This window comes from Dasypus novemcinctus, chromosome 8, assembly GCF_030445035.2.
Source record: "Dasypus novemcinctus isolate mDasNov1 chromosome 8, mDasNov1.1.hap2, whole genome shotgun sequence".
In the NCBI taxonomy this organism is placed as follows: domain Eukaryota; kingdom Metazoa; phylum Chordata; class Mammalia; order Cingulata; family Dasypodidae; genus Dasypus; species Dasypus novemcinctus.
In genome coordinates this window covers 57,126,811-57,135,794 of record NC_080680.1, presented here as the reverse complement: position 1 = coordinate 57,135,794, position 8,984 = coordinate 57,126,811, and positions in this window count along the sequence as shown.

Here is an 8,984-nt window from a genome sequence, read left to right as displayed (position 1 = left end):
AGGTGGTGCAATTGACAGGGAACCTCTCTCCACATCAGAGGTCCCCAGAGGATTGAATCCCGGTCAGTCCAAGAGGAGAAAGATGAGAAGAGAAGACAAGAAGAGAAATAGAAACAGAAGATCACACAGCGAATGGACACAGACAGCAAAAACAACAAGGCAAGGGATGGGAAGGAGGAAAAAATGAGTCATTAAGTGAATTCTCCCTATAGAGCATCTCCTGAGGTGTTGAAGCTGAGCTTATTTCATTCATTCATTCATTCATTCATTCATTCATTCATTCATTTTCTAACATTTATTTGAACATCTGTTATATTAAGGCACTATTCTACATGTCAGGGATAGAAGTGAATAAAACTAGACCGCTGCAGTCAAGTGGTTCATGGTCCAGTAAGACACAGAGCTAGGTAAACCGCTAATCATGGTACCATACAATAATGTTTAGATACACTGTGAATCCTTTTGTAACATAAATATAGTATCTTTATTTTATTAGTTATTTGTTTAATTATTTATTATTGCTATTTGCTTTTACTTGTTTTATTGATCAGGACTTACTTATAAGCCACACCCTATGGGGGAGATAAATAAATATCCAATTGAGTTTGAATTTTAGTCCAGTCCCCAAATGGAAATATTCCCCATAAGTAAAGTTCAATCTTTCTAAGCAGTGGTTCAGTCTCAATTATTTCTGCCCCCTTTTCCGAATCCTTTAAAAGATGGAGTCTGTGCATGCATGGGGGTTGGGGAGCAGGGGACAGGGCTTACATGACCCTATTGCAGCAGAGTGGGGGGGCCACAGACCCCACAGTGCTCCGTTTTACCCTCTTTTCTTACTACACAGATGCTGAAGGAGGTGGCTGGCAAACTCTGTGTTCTGGCTTCTCTTCCCTTGTCGGAACCCAGTGGCCCTTCCTGGCTAACTCAGCCTCATTCTGGCTCTCCCTGATGCTAAGGATTCCCTGTTAGGCTCCACAACATGACCTAGCTGGCCCCGTGGAGGACTCACACTGGCTCTCAATTCATCAGCCTCGCAAGTCCTCTGTGTGTCACCCAAGCCATCCAGATACCTGGTCTAGAGCAGTAAAGCTAAATTCCAAGGACTTGCTCTGCCCATCCAGGCCACAGACAATCCCAGGTCTCCTCAACAGGAATCGGGTCGCATGAGCGCTTCTGTATTTATCCAGTACTCTTTCCTCTTCTCTAGACCAAAGCCCCAAGAGGAGAAATTGGAGAAGATCTGATCAGTTCGTTCTCCACCCTCTCTCTCCCTAATTGTTCCTCCAATCCTACCAGCATGGGAAAGGCTGGGCTATGGTTCCCCACTTCCTCTTGCTACCTAGATGTTCCTTATGGAAAATTCTATCCGCCCCTCAAACTTAGCCCCAGATGTGTCAAATTAGAGCTAAGGCATTTTAGAAATCCTTTCCCTCTCCAGAAAACCTGCCTTCCTTGACCTTTGTGGTGTTCAATAGGTCAAGCCCCCACCTGCTCTGCCGGGGCCATTAAGCCGCATGGCTCGGGGAAGCTGCAGTGGAACAATGATTTCAAAAGGAAATTAAATTCATGACTTTACTATCTACGAATAGCATATCAGTTTTAAACTAATAAAGTAGTATTTTTTTGTCTTCTAATTGTGTAATACAAGGAATGTTGTTCTGCTGTTTGCCTCTGGGTAAACTGTGGCACATGTTTCAAACTCAAATAAGTTTAGGGAATGCTGAGTTTAATGTGAAACCAACAGAGCCTTTAACATGCTAATATGGTCTGTGAATTCTGATTTGCTGTTTCCCAAACTTATTTAACTATGGAACACTGTTTTTAACATCTAATAAAAATAGTGTTCTACTACAGAACACAGGAGTGAAGAAGACACTGGAGAGCCTAGGTAGCCAGAGTCAGTGACTACCTCCATCCCCTCTTCTTTAACTGAGCAAAGCAAAGGGTCTAAGCAAAAGTGTTTATGCATCAGACTTGTCTCCCAACCAGACCCTTCCTTTGCTCCCCCGGGCCCTGTGCTTATCTTTAACTAAAATTGCCCTTCCAGCAACATAGCGTGAACTACCTGGGAGTTAGACACTTGGTGAGTCTACAACTTGAAAATGATGGCTCCAAAGTAAACAAGCATAAACTCCCCTATGCCAAAACAAAAGAACCACATGCCTGCGCTTCTCTGGGAATACTCTCGTGGAGACGGATGCCGGCGGGTGTTGGCCTTGGAAGGATGGGAAGTGGACGATGGCTCATGGTTAAGGAATGCAAACTAAAGATCTCATGACTTTCAATATAAAAATACATATGGTGTAAGATTACTGCACAGTTCCCCACAATCAGAAAAAAATGCAAATATTCCCTGCTTGGCCCGAACAAGGAAAATAAAATTTGAGGAGACAGAAAATTGGGATCAACGGGAAAATTTTGGCAAAATTGCTTTGCAGAGAACATAATGGTCTTAAAATAGGCTCCCTAAAAGAGGCATTACCAGAGGAAAAATAATCAAATCTCAAGGGACATAGATGAGTTTCTGGGGAGGACAATGATGGATGAGAGGAAATGGCAGGAGAAAACCATAGACGGCCTGGGTAATGGGCCCAGTGACCCTTTTACCTTCCTCAAGCTTTTCTCTGTCCCTGTATAAACAGAGAAGAGGCCCATCCCAAGCGCAGTGCAAAAAAAGGGGGAAAAATTGATATTTCATGTGCAGCCACATATGAGTTGTGAGTAGAACTAAGGAAGAAAAAAATCAGTCCTATTGTACACATCCCTGCATAAGAGGGATTGATTTACGTGTGCAGCTTTAGCATGGGAAAACATCCTGAGCACACAGGAGAACAGCAGGGAGTTCCAAGCTCCCAGAAGATTCAGACATCACTGGCTACTCGGCACTCATGTATAGAAGCCATAAAGCATCCTTAAGACTAAAGTAGAACACTTTCTGTCCCTCGCCCCATTGCCCCTCCTGTTCCCTCTGTCTTTTCCTCAAAATAAAACATGATTTATGCATTCTTTTCCAAGTTAATCAAAGCTAGTTATTAGTAGCCATTTTGGAATTAAATTGTAAAATATTACTATTAGCACATGGGCATACATATTCCTTACAAAAAGAGTCAATAGAGAGTTCTCCATAGCAAGGCTACTGGTATAGAGAATCCAGCACTGTGGGTGCACCGCATCATCCTCTAGGCTGGGAGATGGTGATGCACCCAGTGTCCTTTCCCTCTCCCCTCCTTCTGGAACCGTGACCATCCCTACTTCTTCCCCCATGACAGAGGGTTCTGGTGGGGCTGGGAAACACAGTACTCAGCACCCTCCTCAGCTACAGTGGTGGTCACTGGACACAGACCAGGCCAATTTAGTGCCAAATCTTTCTAGCCAAAGTGATCAGTTCAAAGTGTGAACACATGGTCTGTGCTGAGCCAGATGATCCCTCCTTATAAAGCCTTGAATTGAAGATAAGAGGATATATCTCTAGAGCTTCCTTTCCAAGATTTGGTTTTATAAGCCTGTTGGCCTATAAGCTTTAGTACCTTCTTAAATTTAAACTAGTTCAAGCTGAACGCCTATCAAGCTCAACTGAGAGACCCTCAAATAATACAGGGACCTTGGCAGAATGATAAAAGAGCTTTACTGCTTCTAGCTAAAACAGTCTCCACAAGAGTGTTTATAGAAGGCATACTATGGACCAGACTAGAAATGTGGTGGTGAGCAAATATAAGTTCTTTCAACACTCAGGAGATTATGGCCTATTCAGAGGATAAGCATTTGGTGATGGCTAATAAATAATGAATTTCAAGTGCTCCATAGAGAAAAGTAGCCAATTACCAGAGGTCTAATGTCCAGGGAAGGTCAGGAAAGTGTTCCACAAGGAAGTGATGTTTATACTGAGATGGGACGATAGGTGGGGTTTAGTCTCATCTTAACAGAGCAGGTCTCTGTTTTAATATCCTTGTTGCTAAAGCAGATGTCATGCAATGAATGGGCTGGCTTAAGCAATGGGGATTTGTTAGCTCACAGTTTTGAAGCTAGGAGAAGCCTAGGCATCATCAAGGCAATGCTTTCTTCCAGGAACTCTTGGCCCTGGGCTCCTCTGTCACAAGGCATTGCACATGGTGGCCTCTTCTGGCCTCTCCCTTCTCTTCTCCGGTCCATTGACTTTGAACTTCTGGCTGCTCCCTCTGTAGCTTTCGCTCTTTGTATGACCTTCCCTATAAGGTCTTCACTAGATTAAGACCCATCCCGACTGAATTGGGCCACACCTTAAGTGAAGTAACCTCATCAAAAGATTCACACTCACAGGAATGGATTGAATTTAAGAACATAGTTTTCTGGGGCACATGCAGCTCCAAACCATCACAGTCTCCTTTACATTTTAACCCCGTGTAGTATGATGGCCAAAGTTTAAAAATGTCTTTTTTGTTACTCCCACTTGCAGAGTTGACACCAGCCTGCTTTTTAAGTAGTATTAGTGAGAATATGGTGAGTTTTTCTTTCTTTTACGTACTTCCTATAACATTATCAGATAGCAAAATGCCTAAGAGTATCTTTGACCTGAGTAAAAATAAAGTGCAGGGACAAACAGCCCTCACGAAAACAAAAGTGGGACAAATCATCCTCAAGAAAAGAAAAACAAAAGTTCTAATTTTTCTCTCATTAATTATCTTTAGAGTTCTAAGTACTCATAAAAATCTCACTTATTGATAGGTTTTTACTCAATCAAAACTCATGAAAATGTAGAAATAATCAGTATGGATTGGGGCAAAGAATATGTACTCTTATTGAAAGTGAACTGTAAAGGTGTATCAAAACGAATCTGTGCTGCCATGCAAATTAGTACTAGACCATCCTGCTGTAACTTTCTTTGCTTTGTTGAAATGCTTCCAATTGTCATGACTTTACTGTCCATTAGATCGAACTAGTTACTGTTACATTTGCCAATTGTCATTTGTATGCAGATAATATAACTCATTTTGAAAGTCCATCTTCTTATCTTACTCAGTGGAAGAACTAATCCAATCTATGCTTTTTATAATGTATCTATGCATACCTCTTGAGTATCTTAAATTCCAGGGAGTTTATGGCTGACTTTATGTTCATGTGTTTTATGTTTTATCTCCTGAAAAAAATAAACACTCTTTTAAATCAGGGTCTAGATTTTCTGTCCCTCGTAGCCTTTCTCTACCATTTCCTTTCTCTACCATTTCCTAAGCCATCTCTTCCAATAACTAATATTGATAATAATTACTTAACAAATATTTACTAAGTCCTTAATATGTACTAGACACTGTTCTCAGTACTGATAGTTTGGAAAATAAATATTCCTTTTAATGATATAATTGTTACTTATTTCATTTAATATTTGTTAAGATTATTACTAGGAAATGGAAGGAAGGAAGGAAGGGAGGGAGGAAGGAAAGCATAAAGGGATATGTGCCTCTATTTTTATGAACACAACAATGATTTCATATGGTACCAAATGCTTTTTTGCCTTTTTTTGCATAAAATTCGGACCTTAAAAATTATGAGATAGTATTTTGCAACAACAACAAAAACAAAGGCAGAATGTGGAAAAGAGATCAATGCAATTTACTTATAATTAAGACTAACATAAAAATGAAAAAAAAACACACAAAAACTAGCTAACTTTCAGTGGTGCTGCTGGTGAACTGTCATCTAAAGGCTTATATAATTAGTGGAAGCAAATTAATTTAATTATAGCAATTAAGACAGCCTTGAGACAAGAGGGTCCCTTCTGATTGATGGGATTGTAGTAATTCCATAATTCATTCTCCCCTGTCAGAAAGTTTGAGGACTATGTCTCTTCCTGCCCCTTAGTTATTTAGCTACCATTATATAGCCAAATTTTGATTTCTCTGGTGTTAATTGCCCAATTTGTGGGTTTTCTGGGCTTTTAGATTCTTTTTCCTCCTTTCCATGGGGTTACCAGGATGTCAGCACCAGATAGGTAGGTTGGAGTCATGAAGAGGCCATTCAATTTACAACTGTTATTTTTACTACCAACTATCTTCACCAGTAAAACATAAGGTGTGGGAGCAAATGAAAATATTTTGAAGGTTGGTGTGGAGGAAGTGATTATCTTTTCAGCTCTTCCTCTAATATCATCTTTGTTGATTAATGTGTTGAGAAAAAAATGAAGCAGGAATTTGCATGAATTTGGGGCCAGTTTGGGGATTGTAATGTCCATGTTAACCCCTTTTTATAGGTGCCCTAGGATGGGCTGACAGCATGTTGCTCATATCCCTGGCCTGACACTAAGAAATGAAGTAGCTTTGGGGAATTTCCTTCCTCTCTTCAGAAATAAATTTACTCTATAAAATGAGATATCCACGGTTCCTTTTAACTCTAAAATTTTACACTTTTTGTCTGTTTGCTAAGTCAGTGCCATGCTTTCCGGGGTTTTGAATAGACTCATATATCCTTAGAGTGAAAATGGTGCCTGGACAGAATGTATGCCAGCCAACCAACTGATGGGAAATGGAACTCAGGCTATTTAGCGCTGTCAGAGATGAGACTTGGGTTTGTGGATTTCTCCAGAAAAAGAAAAGCCAGCAGGGAAGTGGGGAGGGGAAGACATCTTGAAATGTCTGGACACAGCATTCCTGGAGGAATTCTGTGAGCAGGCCCCCGTGCACAATGAAGACATGGGATCCTTGTTCAAAATTAGTAAGAATTTCAAAACTGGCCACAGCAGAGCATTAAACCAAACACAGGGCCCTTTAAAGTACAGGATCCCTGTACGTCTACACAAATAGCACGCTCATGAAGTTGGCCCAGTCTGTGGGCCTAGCTGGTAGGGAGTAATCCTGTTTTCCAGGAGTTGAAATCACAGTGACCTCCCCTCCCTGGGTCCCCCGAATTTGCAGGGCTCACTTCAAGTCAAGTCTGCTTTCCATTCGGCGCTGTTTCTTGCTTGCTTGCTTGCCTTTTTTTTTTTTTTTTTTTTTTTTACAGTGCTGCTAGCTGTATAAATATTTTACAGTTCCCCTATGAAAAGTTTCCAAGGGGCCCATGTTGAGGGAAAAAATCTTTGAAAGAATTTTTTCCATAGCAATTAAAACCTTTCAAAGCACCGAGAATTCCCTCCTCCTACTTTAGTGCAAGAAACCTCTACTTTTTTTCTTTCCTGCCCAAGTTGGAGGGCTCTGGGGTCTGAAAATAAGCCAGCCTCTTTGTTTGGTGGCTTTCTGGATTGCCGATAGACATTTGGAATTTAAACTCATTAGATAGATGGCAGAGTTACGGATGGAACCGTCAGAGGGTTTAGAAATGCTGTGATCAGAAACTCTAACCTCCTATTTCCTGTTTCTCATTTACAGTGGTAAAATGACTATAAATCAACCTAAGGCTCATTTTGGCTCTGCAGATGAAGTCAAATGTACACTCTGACTTATGCATATACCATTTTTAGTTAACGCACCAATAAAAATAATTGTGCAAGCCTAAATTTGGAAGTGTTCCCAGCGTTTATGACAAAACTTAATAAAGCCAGGCACATTGAATGTAATATGGGAATTTTATTGAAATGAAATTAGTCCATCATGTAAGCTTCACAGTCTCCTCAGATTTCTTGGACTTCATATGAGAGCTCTCCTGGGGACCCTAAGAGGGTCCTGCAAAGATTCAAGTATGAAGAGGGAAAGTTCAGCCTTGCCTTCTGCAGTCTGTAAGATGGTTCACCCCCAGCCGCAAGCAGCAAACGGTTTCGCCGCCGAGAATGCCCTTGCTGTCTTAACCCAGGGGGCAAGCAGCAGAAATACTGTTGTGATTTTACTCAGAACAGGCGAGCCCTGGAGAGGTGGAGGGTGGGGACTCATTTGTAGTTCTAGTAAAAGCAGCACACGCCAGAGACCTGCCACGTCATTTCCCGGGGGCATCAGCCGGGCAGCAGCCATTGTGCAATGTCCATAGAGTTGGGTTGCTTGACTGTGTTTTGGGTTGAAAGCCATGAGGCTGTGGATTCTTATTTGGCTACTCAAAGAAGGAGGCAATATGTGAGTATTTGAAAAGGAACTTGTCGTTGATTTAGGATTAGAGTGGGGAGATAGTATAGGAAAGGGAGGGTTTGAATAAAGGAATTTAGGTTCTGGTATGGACCATATTTCGTTTGTTGTGGCGTTCAATCTTTCCTGTGTACATAAACACTTTCTGAGGTGCTCGTGGCCCCACCTCAAGAAATTTTAATTCATTATCCCCATAGCTGAGCCTAAGAATATGCATTTTAAACCATAGCCCCAGATGATTCTGACACAGGTAGTCTAAGGATTTCAGTTTGGAAAATGATGCTATCAGGTTGGTCATCGACAACAATAAACAAACTTCACTGTATTTAATAAATGTTTAATTTTTTTAGATATTTCTGTGTGCTTAGCATAGCGGAAGGTCTTGCAGTCCAATTTACTTTTTCTGCGTTTAGACCACCATCTAGGTAGTTGTCTAGCTTTAAAAAAAAAACAATAAAACCCCAACTCGGGACAGATATTGCACAGTTTCTTTTTATAGCCTGTTTCAGTGCTTAATCACCTTAAGACTTTTTTCTTAGGTCCATCCAAATTCTTCATTGCTGAAATGTGAGCCCATTTCCCCCCATTCCTTCCTTAGAAGAGATGGAGCATAGTTGGTTGCTGTCTTGATAATAATATTTTATGTGTTTAAAGGAGGTTTGAGTTAACTCCCCATTAGTCCACAAAACAGATTTGTTCATGGCTCAGGGGCCAGTTCCATCCTCAAGGATCCAAACTGATAAGTCCGAGGATAACTACATTAGAACTGGACCTCTTGGAGGGGTGCTGGAGATTTAAGGAGCTGTTTTTGGACATTGGCATCACCACTTCCACAGCTCACATAGAGAGAGTAACTGTCTCCTCTTTAACTTTCCCTTAAACACAGTTCTTTATACTTTCCCTTGCCTTCCCTAAGTTTTGTCCCTCTAATTAACAGACTATAAAACTTTGCCTGACCTCTGTGGT